This window comes from Octodon degus, unplaced genomic scaffold (assembly GCF_000260255.1).
Source record: "Octodon degus isolate 3935 unplaced genomic scaffold, OctDeg1.0 scaffold00439, whole genome shotgun sequence".
NCBI classification, from domain to species: domain Eukaryota; kingdom Metazoa; phylum Chordata; class Mammalia; order Rodentia; family Octodontidae; genus Octodon; species Octodon degus.
The window spans coordinates 208,108-228,014 of NW_004525015.1; the positions used below are offsets into that span (position 1 = coordinate 208,108).

Consider the following 19,907-nt stretch of genomic DNA (forward strand, 5'->3'; position numbering starts at 1 on the left):
CATGCTTCTTCATGAAATTCATCTACTTTCTGACAAAGACTTTGTGGCCTCCCTGCAACTTCAATCTTTTAATTTATAGTAATTAATGCTGGTTTTTGTGTGTCAGCATGCACTATTACAGAAACAAAATCCATTCCACAGGAATTTTTAATTTTCTTTGAAATGTGTCTTGAGCATCTTTTAAAATTCAAGCTAGAAACAGGCTGTATCTTTAAAGAAAAAGGCTTTGTATGAGAAGCTAGCCAGCACTGTCATGAATGGTTATACAACTAACTGAAGGAAACTGGCAGTACTCAATGAACTGCTTTTACTGGAGCAAGCTCCTCCTTGGTAGCTGAGTTCTTAGTTCCTATTACACTACCAGCAGAACATGTATTCCATTTTTTTGGATACAAGACTTTCATCTTTTTTTTGGCATTTCTCAGAAGTAGCCTGGTAGCCTAATAGAAGCTTTGTATGCTGTAGCAAGAGGGCACATGGTAGAAATCATCAGAGCACCTCTAGGCTGTGTTGGTGCTCCTAGAGTTTTGATTGGGGGTGTTAAAGCTAGCGAAGAAGATGACAAAGCACCTCTGTCACTGTTTTCCACAACATTTTTGTCTATACATGGTTTTCTGCCAATCATGATGGATTCTCCAAATATTCTCCCATCTTTACTTTTACCTTCGGGGCCTGCAGTTTAGATTGATAATGAATATGCATCCAATTTTTTGTGTTAAACATCACATGTTTTAAGATACTTCCATATTGTGCAAATTGTAATGATATATAGGAAGCAGATGCTTGTAGAAAGCCAAACACCTTTCTCTCATCTTTCTTCTGAGGTGAGAGAATCTCATTGCATATAGGAAGGAGCCAACTGGGCAGGAGATAGTGCCGTCTTTCTTGGTTGACTAATATCTGCTGGACTAAACACAGTTTGCCCAGTTCAAGTACAAGTTGGAGGGCTGGCGAGATAGCTCAGTGTTCTAAAGCGCCTGCTTAGGCGAGCATGCAGAGACCTCGGTTCGATCCCCAGCACCACATGCCATGCCAGCCCCGCCCACAGGGTGGGCTGAGCTGACCATAAAAAAAAAGAAATAAAGGAAACATTTAAAAAAAAGTACAAGTTGGAGTACAAGTTGTAACTCCAACAAGAGAGCTCTGCATTACTGAAATGTTTGTCTGTCTTTTTGAAGTTAAAGGGGTTGATCCAAGGCCTGGGCTGGAAATGTCATCATATATACTTATAACTGGTGAAGCTCCACTTTTATCTTTATTAGCTGGTACAACTGATTGTGATAGTGACCTACCAGCAAGTAAAGGTGACCTCAATTCCATTATTCCTATTATTCCTTTGAAAAGTCACCAATTGAGAGAGTCATGAGCTGATAAATCCCCCATTAAGAACCTAGGTTAAAAAAAAAAAGAACCTAGGTAAGGGGGCCCGGAGAGATGGCTCAGTAGAATAAGAACTTCCCTGGCAGGCACAAGAGCCTGAGTTCAATCCCTGGTTCTGCCAAAACAAACAAACAAACAAAAACCTAGGTAAAAATGGAGAATTCACTCCTGGCTTTGGAGATGTGGGTGAACCAAGCATCGTTGGCTCAGATCCCAACATGGGTGTCTGGGCTTCCATAGCAAAGGCTGCCTTCGGGATGGCTGCAGCTACTTTTATATATACAATCTGTTTTAGAGAACATTTTATATGCAGCTGAGTAGAATATGTACTCAGATGTTGTTTAGTGTAATACTCTGTCAAGCTTTACTAAGTTTACATGTTTGGAGGTTTGGTTCATTTCTGATATTTCTTTGCTGATTTTTTTCTCTAGTTGATCTATCTCTTTGTGACTATGGGGTACTAAGTTTCCCCATTACAATTATATTATTGCTGATGCAATTTTTCATGTCTATTAATATTTGGATTTTACAGTTACATGCTTCTCTATTTGTTGCATACATATTTATGATTGCTATTGTTTCCTTTTGAGGTTATCCCCTGGTAAGTATATAGTGACATTTATGTTGTATGTTATGAGTTTGGTGCTGAAAGAAATGATAAGAAGACCTGAAAAATACAGCTTCAGAGGCCTCACTGAGATTAGTCTGTCTTGAAGTGAGCCCAGAGCCTCAGAAGCATCTCACACTTATTGAAGGCTAAAGGCAGGCCAAAGAATGTGCATAATTACTGTAGGGAACACAAACTACTATCTCTATGGACTTCCACCATTTGCCTAACACTAGGTTCACACAAATGCTAGCTGATAATGTCCCAGACAAGGGATCAAAGAACAGGGCGCCAGCAGGAGAAGCTGTTATCTGCAGCCTTGAATCCCTGCCTTCCGGGATTTATAAGTGAGAGATGGCAGCTCTCCCTGGGCTCGGTCTATTGCTCCCTGCTCCCTTGGGACATTAGGCTTTTGTCTCATCTCTATATTTCTATATGTTAATCTCTTTTGATCATTCTTTGTTTGAATTTCAAATTGTCTGCAAACAGAATACCTACCCCTGACTTTTCTGGGTTCTTATATGGAAGATTCTTTTCACTTTCCATCTATGAATTACTTTTTGAGTTGAATGTGTTTCTTTTATACAGAATATTATTGGATCTTGTTTCTTGATCCATTCTGCCAGATTGTTTCTTTTGTTTTGTGAATTGAGGCCATTTACATTAATGCGTTTAACTGCTGTGCATTGGCTTATCTTTGTCATGTTACTTTCCTGCTGTTGTTTCACTGCTTTTCCTCTCTGTTTAATTGCTTGTGGTGACTGGTGGTTTCTTTCCGTTGTTATTCTTGAACCTGTAGTCCTTTCAATTTCTGGCTGCATTATCTTTTCGTACTCTTCGTAGACATGGTTTTGTGGTCTTGAATATCATCAGTTGTGCTTTGTCATGTAAGTATCTTATTTCTCTGTTAATATTGAAAGATAGTTTTGTAGGGTACATCAATTTGTGTTGGAAATTGTTTTCTTTCAGGACTTGAATTTCTTCATTCCAAGTTCATTGTGATTTGCAAGTTTATGTTGAGAAGTCTGTCATAATTCTAATAGAGGTCATTTTAGATCTAAAGCAGAAGTCTAATAACATTAAGCAAATACACATATAGGTATTTTAGAACATTATATATAATAAAAAATAGGGCATACTTTTCTAAGTACACATGTAGCGTGCATGAGGCATAAGCCATATCGCGTCATAGAATTAATTTATAAAGTTCTTAAAGCATTAATATCACAAAATGGCATCATCAAAATGAAATAGAAAGAAATTGGAGAACACAAATGGGACAATTAGGAGGTTTTTAAATATGTGGAAAATCTTAAGCATACTTTTGAATGATAAATGGTCAAATAATAAATCACAAGGGATCCAAAATGGGCAGGACCTGGCTACAGATCTTGCTGGAAGAATCTAGGTAACCAGCTTCTCCCTACCTACACCAGTGGGATGAAGCAACCAGTGAAAATGACTGTGACACAGTAAGGCTCCAACTACAGCACACATGATGGACAAATGAGACTAGTGGGTAACAGCCTGAAGTCTGAATGACTGTATTAAATGTATTTTGACTAATGAGATGGACTTGAGATATTTTATGATATTCACTTTAAAATCATTGCCACAATTTCATCATCTATGTTAACTCAGCATTGGTATCCTTTATTCTTTTTTAGCTCTTGTGATTTTCCTATTGATGACTATTATTTATTAAGTCAACTAAGTATTATGTTATATATGGAATATTAAGTAAGTGCTCTCTTTAGATAGTCCTCATCCCACATTAGTCCCATGTTGTATGGGAAGTTTTCTTTTGGAAAACTGAATGAAGGTTTGTTTTTTTGTTTGTTTTTTTTTTTTTTTTTTTTTTTTTTTTTTTCTTTCTTTCTTTCTTTCTTTCTTTCTTTTTTTTGGTTTTTCTTTGCAGAACCTGGGATTGAACTCAGGCCCTTGGGCTTGCCAGGGAAGCACTTATTCTACTGAGCCATCTCCCTGGCCACTGAAGTTTTATTTTATCCACTCTATTTCCTTTGATATATGAGGATGATAGTTGTCTTGTTTCTTCAACTTTGTGGCTTACACTGGCCTTGTGAAATGTATTATCTTCATTCCTTATTACCAATGGTGAGTGTTCTGTCCCTCCACTAATAATTCTCTGATTGCACCATAGCCAAGAAGGTGAGGCATGTTTAACTACCATCAGGCCCAAGTGTTAGTTTAATTTCCTTGTGTGGTCTTCACTGGAACTAAAGTTGGTAAGAGACCTGTTACTGCTCAATGTATATTAACATCTTCACCTCTGTCCTCTTGCCACTACTACAGTGGAGCAGAGTGGACGTGGGAGTGATGCTCTTTGTCACAACTTGGAGAAGCAGAGAATCTAGGGACCTTGCTTGTTATGAGATGGAATGGGTGGAGTTAGTCACCTTTTTATTTATGCAGCTTTCAACTAGTGAACAAATGTTGTTATCTACAAGTTCTCTGTCTCTGTCTCTCTCTCTTTCCCCCTCTCTCCCTCTCTCTCTCCATTGCTTTTTTTTTTTTTTTTTTTTGCAGAACCGGGGATTGAACTCAGGCCCTTGCACTTGCCAGGGAAGTGCTTATTTCACTGAGCCATCTCCCCAGCTCTCTCCATTGCTTTTTGACCTTCTCCTGACCCTTTCACTTGAGAAAAGAAGACATTCTTGAGACACTTCTACTGACATTTGTATGTTGCTACTGTGAGGTCCCATATTGTAATGGAACTCTATATGTTGCGTTTTATTCAGCACCAAACCTAGAATATGTGAGACAAAAAGAGATAATAATAAAAAATATCCAAGGGATTCACTTTTCTATTATTATTTAGCTCCTACAGCTATTAATTTGTATTCTTTATATTTTTAGTGCTTTTATATATTAAAAAGTACTGGAATGAGGAAAAGGACAAAATAAAGAAGGAAGGGAAAATATATTTATGTATATGTACAGGATAGCTTGGATAATTTTACTGCTGATTTCTGCTGCTCTACTGAAAGAATCAGTTAATGTTTAAGTTTTTCTGCTTCTTTTTAAAATTTTTTTTGTGCTGGCCAAAGAGCTCAGTGGATTAAAGAGCCTGCAAACAGGTGCAGGGGCTGAGGGTAGGATCCCTAGGACTGCCATGCTGACCCCCCCCCGAGGCACACAGAGATGGCAATTGAGACTGGGTGTGGTGGTACGCACCTGTAATCCCAGCCTGTGGGAGGCTGTAAACAGGAGAATCACTAGGAGTCCGGTCTAGTGGTGAGACCCTGAACACCCTGTAGACCCTTCCCTAAATACAGAAAAATAAGTAAATAAGTAAATAAATAAATAAATAAATAAATTTTTAAATTTTTTTTTTGTGGCTGGCTCAGTGCATTCTGGGTGCCGTGCTGTGAATGGCATGTGGTGCTGGGGATCAAACCATAGTTCCTGTGCTTTGCCTAAGCTTCCTTAAGCAGGTGCTTTAGACCACCAAGCTATCTTGCTTGCCACTTTCTTCTCCTTTTTAATTTAACTTTGTTTCAAACCAGGTGTACATGCTTATGTCTTGTAATCTAAACAGCTAATTTGAAGACATTATGCAATATAACAACCACTGTTCAATTTCTATTTTATTTAGTGAAATTCTATATCATTTCTAATGTTTTAAAATTATTTTTTATTCTCTTAGAAATAAAAAAAAATAGAAAGTACCATTCAGGGAATTTTGTTTCTTTTAGCGAGTTAAATATAAAAAAATCATATTGGGACCAGGAAAATAGTTCAGTAGAATAAGCACTTACGTGGCAAGCATAAGGGCCTTAGTTCAATCCTCGGTTCAGTCAAAAAAAATCATATCTACTCAATATTTCCTGAATAGAACTCACTTATTTAACTTTTAATGTATTTGAGCAAGAAGACAAATATTTAAAAATGTATTTTGGCTGTTATTGTTTTTCTCTCATTTCTTGCGTTTTTCTATATTTTCCTTTTCAAAAATGTTTTAAATGTAGGGAGATTTTCATGGAGTTCACCTATTTATGTGAATTTTACAGTTACTAGATGTGTGTGTTTGTGTGTGTTGCTAAGGTTCACACCTAGTATCTTGTGTTTGATGGCATACACAATGCTACGAAGCTAAATTTCCAGCCTGTGTGATTGTTTTTAGTTAAAAGTTTCAGCTTTTCTTATCAATTTACCTGAACATATACTTAACGATAAGGATATTGACTGAAAATATTTTCCTCAGAGTCAGTATTTATTACTTAATTTCCTCATATTTCTAATGCACAGGTTTTTGTTTTTATAATAGTGGTCTAGAGCCGGCCAGATAGCTCAGTGGATTAAAGTTCTTGCAAGCAGGCTCAGGTTCGATCTCCTGGCCTGCCATTCCCGCAGCAATTGAAACTGGGCGTGGTGGCATGGGGCTGTAATCACAGCACTTGGGAGGCTGTAAACAGGTGCATCACTATGAGTCCGATCTAGTAGTGAGACCCTGAATCTCTGTAGACCCTTCCCTAAATAAAATACAAAAAACAACAAAAAATATAATAAAATAGTGGTCTATCTCAATATGATATTTTCACTTAAAATTTGTCCCTTTTCTCTTTTGTCTTCCTTATACAAAATTTAAATATACACTTGGCATTACCCATTGCCTTGAAATCATGTCTTTAGCAATGTTATATTTTTTCCTTTTTACAAACAGAAATTTTCGCTAAACTTATGTATAATATATAAGGAATAAATACACCTACTTTGCACATACAGCTCCACAAGTGATTGCTAAATGTTTGCACATACTTTGTTATTTTTACTTCTTATCCTGTTACTGTAATTTTTTTAAAATTAGGATAACAAAAGCATCTCAAAATATTGTACTTAGGTTTCCCTGCTTTATCTAAAGAAGTTCTAAATATTTCTTTTGTTAACACATGATTATTAAGGATCAGCTGGATATTTACCTGCTCATCAATCATAAGTGCCTTTGGTGATTTCCAACTGCAAGCACAGGTTAGCATTCTTATTGGAAATTATGGTTTTGAATTTAATGTAGAAATTGTCCTCTGAATACCATGGTATAAGTAACTCTTTTAAATTACTAAGAAATGCACAGATACAGAAAATGAAATACTGGAAATATCTACAAGAAATGAGGCAATCTTTTTGGATATTAAATATTGGAAAAGGACTAAACTACATTAAATTCCATTATAAGAACCCTAAATTATCACTTCCTCTTTAAAATTCCCTTTGAACAATAACTGAGTAAATTATTCTGAAATACAAACAAAAATGCTCTTATCATTTTTTCATTTTTTGAATAGACATTGTGCTGGAGCTTTCCTAGATTATGATCATGAAATTGTAAGCAATATATCACATTTTAGGAATTATCATTTTTGCTGTTTTATTTTGGATAACCAATTATCCATTTAGCTTTCTAGGACAACAAACAGGTAAAGAGATGGGAATTGACATGAGGAAAGTATTGTTTTTCAAAATAGAGTATGTTTCACTGTGGCCCTTAGGAGAATATATATGTAGAGAAGAGCAAAAGAAGAGTGAACTTATTGGTTGATTTCTTGATGATAGCCATTCCGACTGGAATGAGATGAAATCTTGGCATTGCCTTAATATGATGTGTCTCTATAATAACAAGAGGTGTTGAGCATTTTTTCTGATATATTTGCTTACCATTTGTATCTCTTCATTTGTGAAGTGTATATTCATATCAAGGGCCCATTTTTGGATTGGGTCTTTGAATTCTGGAGGCCTGATTTTTAAAAGGTCTTTATATGTTCTAGATAGGAGTTTGCCTGAAGGACTATCCACTATAAATTTTTCCCAGTTTGTGTGTTTTCTTTTTAGTCAGTTGGTGATTTCTTTTGGTGTGCAGAAACTTCAAAAATATGAGATCTCAATTGTTGATCCTTTCAGGTATTTCCTATGCAGTTTGATTTTTGTTTGTGAACTCTCTACCTATCCCTATGTCCTTAAGATTTCTACCTACTTTCTCCTCAGAAGATGTAGTGTTTTAGTTTTAATGTTTAAATCTTTGAAAAGGACAAAATAAATAAGGGGAAAGGTATGTTTTCATATATCTTAATATAAAAATACCCAGGTTTGCATGCTTATGTGTTGTAATCTAAGCAGCTATTTTGAAGACATGCAATGCAACAACCACTGTTCAGTTTCTATTTTGTTTAGTGAAATTCTATATCATTTGTAATATTTTAAAAATATTTTTTATTCTCTTTAAAGATAAAAAATTAAAAGTACTGTACAAGGAATTTTGTTTCTTTTAGTGAGATAAATAGAAATTATTTAGGATAAGTTGTATAGTTGTACTGCCTATTTCTGCTGATCTTTTGAAAGGAGGCATTAATGCTTAACTTTTTCTTTTTATTCTTATTTTTTTCTTTTTAATTTCTTATAATTTTTGTTTTGTTTTTAGGGCAATTTGCACATTTGTGTCTGGTAACATGTACAACAAATTTGAAGATAACATTATGCAATACAGCAAATATTGCTGAATTCCTCTTACTTCGGTTAGTGAAATTTTGTATCATTTCTAATGTTTTTATTACTTTTATATTCTGTAAAAAATTGAAAAATTTTAAAAAGCAAAAAAGAAATAAAGTGTGGATTCTGAGAAACGAGGCACATTGTAGTTTGGAACTAAGAATATGTATATTGGCCATGGAAATCTCTGAAATTTGGTAATTTGGGTAAATTTGGTTGTGTTCTTGGTCTGGTGGGTGGGACAAGATAGCCCATCTTTAGTAAAATAAACTTAATGTGTCTGAGGTGATGGCCTAATATACACTTGAAAAGGCAGTCTATTCACAGCTAAAAAAGGAAAGATCTTTTATAAGTAAAAAGGGAATGGTCAATTTGAAAGAATTGTTCATGCTTACTGTGTACTGGGAGAAAAGGAAATGTAAATAAATCAACTGTGCTGTGTCTTGAAAAAAATCCCAATTATCAAAACTATCCTGTGTATATGCATAAATGTATTTTTCCCTTCTTTCTTTTTTCCTTTGCTTCATCCGTTTTTCATTCCCATTGAACAGATTATTTCCCTTTCACAGTTTGTTCCTTTCAGATTTTATTTGCTTTTATGTTCTCACACTAGTGAAACAATATGATGTTTACACATGCAGTTCTGATTTATTTTATACCTATAAAAGCCTCAAATTTATCTTTTTATAGCTGAGTAGTACTCCATTATGTAAAAATACTGCATCTTTTAATCCATTCCTCATTTGATGGGCATTTGGGTTGTTTCCAAGATTTAGCTATGACAAATTGCACTACTATAAACATGGGTGCACATATATCACTGTTATATGATGTTTTCAGTTGTTTTGGAAAAATATTTAGGAGAGGAATAGTTGACTTGAATGGAACCTCCAATTCTACCTTTTTGAGGAATCTCCACACTGATTGCCATAATAGTTGCACCAGTTTGCATTCCCACTGATCATGGAGAAGGGTTCCTCTTTCCCCACACCTTTTCCAGCATTTGCTATTGGTTGACTTCTTGATGATAGCCATTCTTTCTGCCTTAAGGTGGAATTTTCTTTTTTATGCTGGTACCGTGTAGTTTTTATCAAAGTAGCTTTGTAATACAGGTTCAAGTCAGGAATTATAATTCCACCTGTGTTTATTTGTTGCCAAGTAAGTCTTTTGCTATTCTAGATCTCTTTTAGTTCTAAATGAAATTTAGTAATGGTTTTCTCTAGTTCTGTGAGGTATGATAATGATATTTTGACTGCAGTTGCATAATATCTTTATAAAAAATTTGGGAGTATGACCATTTTTATTGTTTGCTCTTCTTATCCATAAGGAAGGTATATCTCTACATTTTTATATCCTCTTTGATATCCTTTTTCAGAGTACTGTAATTCTCAATATACAGTTCTTTAACTTCCTTTGTTAGATTCATTCCTAGGTATTTCATTTTTGGATACTATCATGAAGGATGGTGTTTTCTTAATTTCTTTTTTTTTTTTTTTTTTTTTTTTTTGGTGGAACTGGGGATTGAACTCAGGCCCTTGAGCTTGCTGGGAAGTGCTTATTCCACTGAGCCATCTTCCTGGCCCGTTTTCTTAATTTTTTTCTGATTTTGTTGTTTATGTATAGGAATTGTATTGAATATGTAGGGTTCATTTTTATATCCAGCTATATTAGTGTATTTGTTTATTAAATCTGTGAATCATTTGATAGATTTGGAGGTATTCTATGTAGAGCAACCTGCCATCTGCAAATAATGATAATTTAATTTCTTCTTTTCTTATCCTCATTCTTTATATTTCTTTCTCTCATTGAATTCCTCTGGCTAAAGTTTCTATGACTATATTGTAAAGGTGTGGTAATAGCCAACATCTTTGTTTTTTTCCTGATTTTAGAGTGAAAACTTAATTTTGATCAATTAAGATGATGGCTTTCATCAGATTGAGATACAGACCATCTATTCTGATTTCTATCATAAGTGGGTGTTGGATTTGTCAAATGATTTTTCTGCATCTATTGATATGATCATGTGATTTTTTGAATCTGTTACATTGTAGATTATGTGTATTGATTTGCATATGTTGAACCATCCTTCATCCTTGGAATGAGTCCTACTTAGTCACGCTATATATTCTTCTTGATGATTTCCTGAATTCTGTTTACCAGTATCTTTGTTGTTGTTGTTGGGGGGTTTTTTTTTGGCTCTGAATGCCTTCAGGGCAGGTTTGGCTGGCTTGAGTTGTGCGGATCGAACCACAGCAACCTGAGCCTGACTGCTTTGTTGAAGCAGCCACTTAAAGAACTGAGCTAAGGGGCAGGCCCCCCTGTTTACCAGTATCTTATTGAAGATTGTTTTAACCATGTTCATTAGGGAGATTGGCCTATATTTTACTTTTTTGGTTGCTTCCTTCTTTGGTTTAAGTATGAGGGTAATCATTGTTTCCAGGAATGCTTTTGGAAGCATTGCTTCCTACTTGATTTCATTAAAAAGTTTCAGTGCTTGTGGCATTAGATCATTACTATATTTTTTGCATTATTTAATAGTAAACCCATTAGGGCCTGGGCTTTTCTATGTTGGTAAATCGCTAATTATATTTTTAACTTCATTGACTGATATCAGGTTATTTTCAATTTTTATTTGTTCTTGATTCAGTTTTAGTAATTCATATGTGTCTAGGTAATTGACCATTTATTATGGGTTTTTCATTTTATCAGAATACATATAATTCTTTTTAATTTTTTGATAATTTATTTATTTATTTGGTATAGAGTCCCACTATGTAGCTCGGACTTGTAGTGATTCTCCTGTCTCAGTCTCCACAGTGCTGATACTACAGGTGTGCACCACCATGCCTGGTTTCTGTGGCTGGCGCAGAGTGCCTTGGTTTCCATGGCCAGTATGGTATGTGGTATCAGACATTGAACTCAGGTCCTTATGCTTGACAGGCAGGTGCTTAGATCACCAAACTATCTCCTCAGACCCCAGAGTCCACATTCTCTTGAAGTAGGTATTCATGATTTCTTGGATTGCCATAATATCTGTTGTGTTTTCACCAATTTTCTTCCCAATTGCTTGAATTTGAGCCTTTTCTTTCTGCTTTTTGAAAAAGTTGGCTAAAGGTTGACCAATTTTGGTAACTCCTTTAAAGAACCAATTCTTTGATTTATTGATTATTTGTGCTGTGTTCTTAGTCTCAATTGTATTAGTTTCTGTCTCATTCTTCGCATTTCCTGTCTTCCATGACATTTGTGTTTGATTTGTCCTTCCTTTGCTACGAGTTTGAGGTCAAACATTAAGTTGTTTATTTGAGCTTATTCTCTTTTCCAGTTATGAAAATTAAGCTCTATAGATTTCCCTGTTGGTGCTACTTGTATTATGGCCCATAAATTCCAGTATTTTCTATCAGCATAATCATTTCATTGTAGACAATGTTTAATTTCTTCTTTAATTTCATCTGTGACACATTGGTTATTTGTGGAGGTGTTGCTAAATTTCATAATGTTTATGCAGTTTTTGTAGGGGTTTTTTTGCAGTTGCTTTCTAGTTTTGTTGCCCTGTGGCCAGATAATATACATGAGATAACTTCAGTTCCTCTGCATTTACTTAGGCATGTTCTATGTGTTAACATGTGGTCTATTTTGGAAAAAGTCCCATGTGCATCTGAGAATGTTTATTCTGATGTGGCAAGGGATGCTGTAGCAATCTACTAAGTTCACTTGTTAATAGATTTTTAAAATTCTGATATTTATTTGTTGAGTTTTTGTCTAGTGGATCTATCCAGTTGTGAGAGTGAGATATTAAGGTCCTCCTTTACAATTGTGTTAATGCTTATTAGATATTTCATCTCCATTAATATTTGTTTTATGTAGTCAGGTGCACTAATATTTGGTACATATATATTTATGATTGTTATTTCTTCTTCCTTGAATTTTCTCTTAACAAGTATGTAGTGACCCTCTGTATCTCTTTTGATCAGTCTTGGCTTGAAGTTGACATTGTCTACAAGTATCTAAGCTGTCTCTGCTTTTATTTTGAGGGAATCCTATTACATGTATTATTATTTTCCATCCTTTGACTATGACTTTTTTAATTGAGTTAAATAGATTTCTTGAATGTAGTATATTGTTAGATCATATTTCTTGATCTACTCTGCCAGTTTCTGGTTTGAATGGATGAACTGAGACCATTTATATTGATATTTATAACACGTATATATTGCCTTATCTTTCTCATATTGTTTTCCTGTTGTTGGCTTCCTGTCTGTTCCATCTATTTAACTTCTTTCCCTGTCTGGTAGCTTTTTTCTATTGATGTTCTTATGATTGCAGTCTTTATTTTAGCATATATATATATATTTTTTTTTCAGAACTGGGAATTGAACTCAGACCCTTGGGCTTGCCAGGCAAGCATTTATTCTACTGAGCCATCTCCCTGGCCCTCTAATATATTTTTATGAGTATTCCAAAGAGCAGATTTAGTAGTCATGAATTTCCTCAAGTGGTCTTTGTCATGGAAATATCATATTTCTCCATAAATTTTATAAGATAGTTTTATGGGTACATAAATCTGAATCAGAGGTTTTGGATTGCAATGTCTTATTGCAATTTTTCCATGATGAGGGTTTGTGTTGAGAACTCTAGATTTATTCTGATGGACTTTCCTTTATAGGTTATTTTTTTCTTTTGTGTAACTGCTTTTATTATTTTATTGTGCTGAATTTTGGAACTGAGTGGCTGGGGAATAGTGAGTCTTTCACTCTTTCATGGGTGTGTAGACTGCTGCAAACATTGTAGAAATTAGAATGGAGATTCCTCAAAAAATGGAGTAGACATTCCCTTTGACCAAACTAGTCCTTTTCTGTGTATCTTTCTGTAAGAATTTAAGACATCATACCATTGTGATACATGCACACCCATATTTATAGCAGCACAGTTTGTTTTAACTAAATTTTGAAAACAACCCAAATTCCTATCACCTGAGGAATGAATAAAGAAGTGTTTCTTTTTAAATAAAGGAATATTGCTCTGCAATAAAGAGGGATAAATTTGATACACCTTTCTGAGTAAATGGGTGAAAGTTGAAACTATATTCTTAAGTGAAATAAATAAGATTCACATGTGTAAACATTGCAATATCTCCCTGGTTTGAGAAAGAGAAAGAGTAAATGAGAACCAAAATGTACAACAGATATTGTGAAATGGGAAGAAATTATTTCAAAGGTAAGAAGAATTAGGGTGGGGAAATGGAAAAAGGAAGTAAGGAAAAAGGACCAAAAATGATATTTAAAAGGTTAAAATAGTGAGGGAGAAGGGGGATCAAGTGAGGTGAAGGGTTTTGGGGGAAAAAAGGACTCAAAGTATATCATGTGTGGGTATAAATTTCCTATGAAGAATATGTTCATTATCTGTATGTAAAATGTACTAACAAACTTAAATAAATAAAAAAAAGACTCAGTAGATTAAGTGCTTGCCTGGCAAGTGCAAGGGCCTGAGTTCAATCCCTGGTTCTGACAAAAAAAAGAAAGAAAAAAGAAATTTGTTGGAGGCATGTAAAATCACAAGGTAGAGAACATCACCTCTGATAAAGGTACAAAAAAATTAGTAACATATTGTGAAGTATTATTTGGAGTCAGCTGAGTTATTTTAATGAAGTAGAATTGAACTGTCCTCAAAATGCAAAACAGGCTAATCTTGTAACAACTTCCTCTTAGTCTGAGTTCTTCTGAAACCTCTTCCTTAAAGTCATTCATATTCTATTTTCTTTTCTTTCAAAACTTATCTATAATTTATGCTGAGATATGATTTGTTTATTCACTAATCATATATTGACAGCATAATTTTTACAAGGACTGGGCAAATTGCTGAGGAGAAGTAGTTCAATTAGGCAGATTTTCTGGGCCCAAGGAGATCACAAACTTAAAATGCTAATGTAGGCATTGTTTTTGGCATTTCTGTTGCTGTCAGTTTTCAGTTGAAGTGGGAAGACTATCAACTTTGTCAGTCTAGGTAATACTGGGAAGTATTTCAAATAACCTATGATATTTCCCCAAAACTCAGATGTTCCTAAAATTATGTATGCATCCTGTACATTAGTTCTGAAGTTCACAGAGTTCATAGAATTTTAGAAAAATGTAGTTGCCATTATAAATAAATCACAAACACTTTGAATTCAAAGAATGTGTTTCATTCATTTGTGAATGCTCAGTACTTGCCAGAGTGCTTAGTCTCAGGAAGTATTGATGCTGGAAATTTTTTTTTGGTTTGTTTGTTTTTGTTTTTGTTTTTTGGCGGAACCAGGGAATGAACTCAGAACCAGGGAATGAATGGAAATGAATACATAAGAGAAAATGAAATAACTCTATGGGTGAAATCATATTGTATCTTCTTAAAAAAAATCCTTGGGCTGGAGAGATATCTCATCTGCTTAAGTGCCTGCTTGGCAAGCACAAGGTCCTGAGTCTGATCCCAGGGTAAAAAAACATCCTTAAAAGTACTTGCAGGACTTCTGGACAGTGCTGTCTAAGAAGATCCCCAGGATATCCAGACAATGCCCTTTAGGAAGATTCCCTCTTCCATTTTGTTATTATTATTGAAACCTTAGAAGTCACATTACAATCTTTCCCATTTTCTTTTAAAAGTTTTATTGATAAACATATAGCAATGAGACAGTTTCAAATCAAATCGAAAGTAGTTTCAACAAATAATACACTGCATATATTCTTCCTAGTGGTTAATTGCTGTACAAGATGCAGACTTGTGATCCTGCTTACAAACACCAATAGAAAAAATCATTCCATTCATTAAAAGAATGCAACTATCTATCTATCTATCCCAACCACTTTGAATACACAGATACAAAATGGACATTCATAGTTATACCCCATTTTTTTAAGTTCTGTTATTGAATATTATAGGTGTGTAAACTCAGCAAAATATTCTAAAAGAGTCCAGTAGCCCATAATAGCATTGAGTCTTCTGTTTAACTGGCAATGTCAGAAATTATTGACCTGAGTCCCCCACAGCTCAACATAACAACATTTCTTTACTTCCTATATTTTGTCTTCATACTTTTCTACTGGATGGTTAAGACCAAGGTAAAGCAGGACCTGTGCAACAAGAGTTGTAGCTTTTTGGTCTGAGAAGGTCAGTGAAATGCCCTCAGGATTTATTCTGAGATCCTGTACCTCAGATTGTAGAACCTTTGTCAGTGTCAGCCATGTGGATGAGTCACGGCCAATGCTTGGCCAATGTGCTCTCTGTGAAAGCCTGAGAGAGTGTCTTCTTCCCATGTGACTCTCCTTAGGCACACTCTACGTCATCGATCACTTTCCTCTTTGGCCCCCATTTTCTATGATATGTTTTTTCTCCAAGGAGCTAAAGGAAGCTATGTAGCTGGTATTTAATCAGAGATGGCTGGGCATACCAAAGTGAGATAGTCATATAGCTAATTGATGTAAATAAATTAGATCATATACAAATACATCTATATTCAATTTATTTTTCATTACTATATAAACTGTGATAAATAAAACCAAAACTACACTCCTATAACAGAAATAGTGTAATTTAGTAAGAAGAATGGAGAACCTGGATGAGCATGATTTGAAATTTTACTTAGCTATGTATAAGTATGTCATCTTAAACAAGTAAGATAATTTTTAAAAGGTTAATTCTACAATGGCAACATAATAATAATAATAATAATAGTAATAATAACAATAATAATATACACCTAAAGTTGCCTTAAGAATTTGAGATAGTAAAATTCTTATTTTCCCCCATAATTTTTTTGAGAAACAAATAGCAATGAGACAGTTTCAAATCAAATTGGTAGGACAATGTCAATAATTAACACATTGCATACATTCTTCTTAGTGGTTAATTGCTGTACAACATGCGGACATGATATCCTATTTACAAACACTACTAGAACAAATCCTTCTATTCATTAAGAGAATGTAACTATATATCTATCCTAACCATTTTGAAAACACAGATACAAAATGGACATTCATCTGTATCACCTTTTTATGTTTACTTCTGTTATTTGAATATTACAGGTGTGTTAACTCAGTAAAATATTCTAAAAGAGTCCAGTAGTCCATAATAGTATGGGGTCTTCCACTTCACTGGCAATGTCAGGAATTGTTGACCTGAGACCCCTATAGCTCAACATAACAGCATGGCTTTACTTCGTATACTTCATTTTTATACTTTTCTGCTGGATGGTTAAGACCAAGATAAAGCAAGACCTATGCAAGAAGAGTTGTAGCTTTTGGGTCTGATAAGGTCAGTGAAGTCCCCTCAGAAAATTCTCATTTTTAGAAGCTAGAATTTTAGCTTCCTCAAAACTCCTGAAATTTAGTATTTGCATTTATTTACCATTCACAAGTGTTTAGTAGTGGTAAGTGCTCTGCAAGTGTTTGTGAGGTCAATTAAATAATTAAGTACTTTTTATAATTTTCTTTTATATTGAAGAGTAAAACCAAGAGCGAAAACAAAAACAAAGACAGAAACATTGAAATATATAACAACACATAAGTTATAGATTTTCAGAACAAAAATAGCTAATTTGCAATGATTGATATATTATCTATTTTTATTGCCAAATCTGTTGCTTAGATTAACATGTGATCTACTCTTTCCTGTATTGCTCATTCATGGAATCTCTCATTTTTCTAATCTCTATTTTTTTTATTAATGTCTTCTTTACTGCAGAGTTTTTTTTTTCAGATTGGGTTTCCTCCATATGTTTCTGTATTCGTCTTTACTTCAGATGTTATGAGTTCAGATATTTCTTTTTTATTTCAGAAATTAATTCTGCTCTGAGTTCCTCTATACTTTTCTGCTGTTGTTTCTTTACTTTCAACACTGTTAATTCATATATTTCTGCTGAGCTAGTGTCCTCTGCATTTGTTCTGGGTGATCACTGAATTTCCCCCATATGATTCTATATTTGATTCTTTTTTCAGATGCTATGAATTTGGAGATTTCTTTTTTATTTCAAGAATTAATTCTGCTGAGTTCCTCTATACCTTTCTGCTGTTGTTTCTTTACTTCTGACGCTGTCAATTCATTCATTTCAGCCGAGCTAATGTCCTCTGCACTTGTTCTGGGTGTGCTCAAGGCCTGAGATTGTATTTTGCTCCTTGTTTTTATCATTTCATTTAGCATTGACTTCTGACCTTTGGTGTAGAGTTTTGGTGCCGTTATAACCTTAGCACCTACTGAAATTTGGGTGCAGATCTATTGAGTTGAGTTTATCCAGCTATGCCTGGACTGGGTCTATCTGTTGTGTTCAGCTCCTTCCTGCTGCAGCCCTTGGAAGTGAACTTGTTGTGCCCCTCTGGCACAACAGTGAACCTGTGCTCTGTTGTGCCCCTGGCTCAGGGGCCACAGTGGAGCACAGAAGGTCTCCCACACACTAGCCAGGTCTGGGCTTGGGCTGTATCTGGGGTTCCCGAGAGCATCACAGAAGTTCTCACTCATTTGGCGGGCTTGGGGATGGGGGAGCTCCATAGGGTTGGAGGGGTCCTGAGGGCATGACAGAGGGTCTCATGGGGTGTGCCTGAACTTTGGTCCAGAGAGGTCCCGTGGGTGCAGGGAAGCTGGACTCTCTCCCACACACTCACTGGGCCTGGGCTGAGCTGGATCTGGGGGTCCTGAGAGCATCGCAGAAGTTCTCACTCACTTGGTGGGCTTAGGGGCGGGGGCTCCGGAGGATTGGAGGGGTCCCTAGGGTGCGGTAGAGGGTCTCACTCATGCAGTGTGCCTTCGTTTTGGTCTGGAGAGGTCCTGTCCGCACAGGGAAGCAAGAAGCTCTCCCATATGCTCTCAGGGCCTGGGCTGGGCTGGATCTCTGTTACTTCCAATTTAACTGTGTCTATTATACATTTCAGGTTGTTTTCCTCTTTTGAGTTCTTATACTTGGGAGACAATTTACACATATGAGTCTGGTTTATCTCACTTATGAGTATACTAAGTTGCACCCACTTAGGTATGAACGCTTTGTGTTTATCTTTAGAGCAGAGTAATACTCCATTGTATAAAAATACCTCATCTTTTTCAACCATTCCTTAGGGGCTGGGCATTTTGGTTGTTTCCAAGATTTGGCTATCACAGATTCTACTGTTGTAAACATGGGCACACATATAACACTATGATATGCTGTTTTCAGAACTTTTGGAAAAATTCCCAGGTGGGGAATAGCTGGATTGAATGGAATTTCTAGTTCTACATATTTGAGGAGTCTCCACGCTGATTTCCATAATGGTTGTTTCAGTCTACATTCCCACCAGCAGTGGAGAAGGGTTCCCTTTTCCCCACAGCCCCTCCAACATTTGTTGTTGGTTGATTTCATGTTAGCCATTCTTTCTGGAGTGAGATGGTATCTCAGTGTTGTTTTAATTTGCATTTCTGTGATGGTCAGCAATGTGGAGCATTTTTTCAGGTATTTCTTTGCCTCTTGTAATTCTTCTGAGCAGTGTGTATTCATCTCAAATGCCCATTTTTGGATTGGGTCTTTAAATTTTGGGCTCTAATGGTGTTTATTTCTTTATATATTCTAGATAGTAGACCTTTGTCTGAGTGATTGTAAGTTAAGATTATTTCTAAATTTCTGGGTTTTCTTTTCACTATGTTCATAATTTCTTTTGTTATGCAAAAACTTCTCAACAAGAGAAGGTCCCAGTTTTAATTTTTTCAAATATTTCTGGTGCAGTTTGATTTTTGTTTATGAAATGTTTGTGTACCCCTATAACTTCAAGATCTTGACCTACTTTCTCTTCCAGGAGATTTAGAGTTTCTGTTTTAATGTTTAGATTGTTAATCCATTTTGACTTTAGTTTAGTGCATGGTGATAGATCTGGGTCAAGTTTTAGTTTTTGGCATGCAGAGAGACAATTTTTCCAGCACCATTTGTTAAAGAGGCTATATTTCTTCCAGTAAGTATGTTTGGCCCCTTTGTGGAAGATCAGGTGGCTGAGTGTGTTTGTAGTTCTATCTGCATCTTCTAATCTATTCCCTTGATTCTCAGGTCTATTTCATTGCCAATATCATGCTGATTTTATCACAGTAGTTTTGTAGTATAATTTCAAGTCAGGAATTGTAATACCTCCTGCCTTGTCTTTGCTGCTCAAGATTACCTTTGCTATTGTAAGTCTTTTCTGGTTCCAAATAAATTTTAGGAATGATTTCTCTAAATCTTTGAGGTATGTCCATGGAATTTTTTTTTAATTTTTTTTATTATTGTTTATTTGTGTGTGTGTGTGTGTGTGTGTGTGTGTGGCCAGCTCAGACCACCAGGGGGCGGGGCTGGCTGGCATGTGGTGCTGGGGGATTGAACCGAGGTCCCTGTGCTTTGCTAAGCTTGTTCTAAGTAGGTGCTTTAGATCACTGAGCCATCTCACCAGCCCCTGTCCATGGA

At 35.4% G+C, this 19,907-nt stretch overlaps 1 pseudogene; it reads right to left on the bottom strand.

Moving 5' to 3' along the window:
- Positions 1-357: 357 nt before the first annotated feature.
- Positions 358-19,907, bottom strand: part of LOC101579168 — a 53,740-nt pseudogene continuing 34,190 nt past the window's right edge.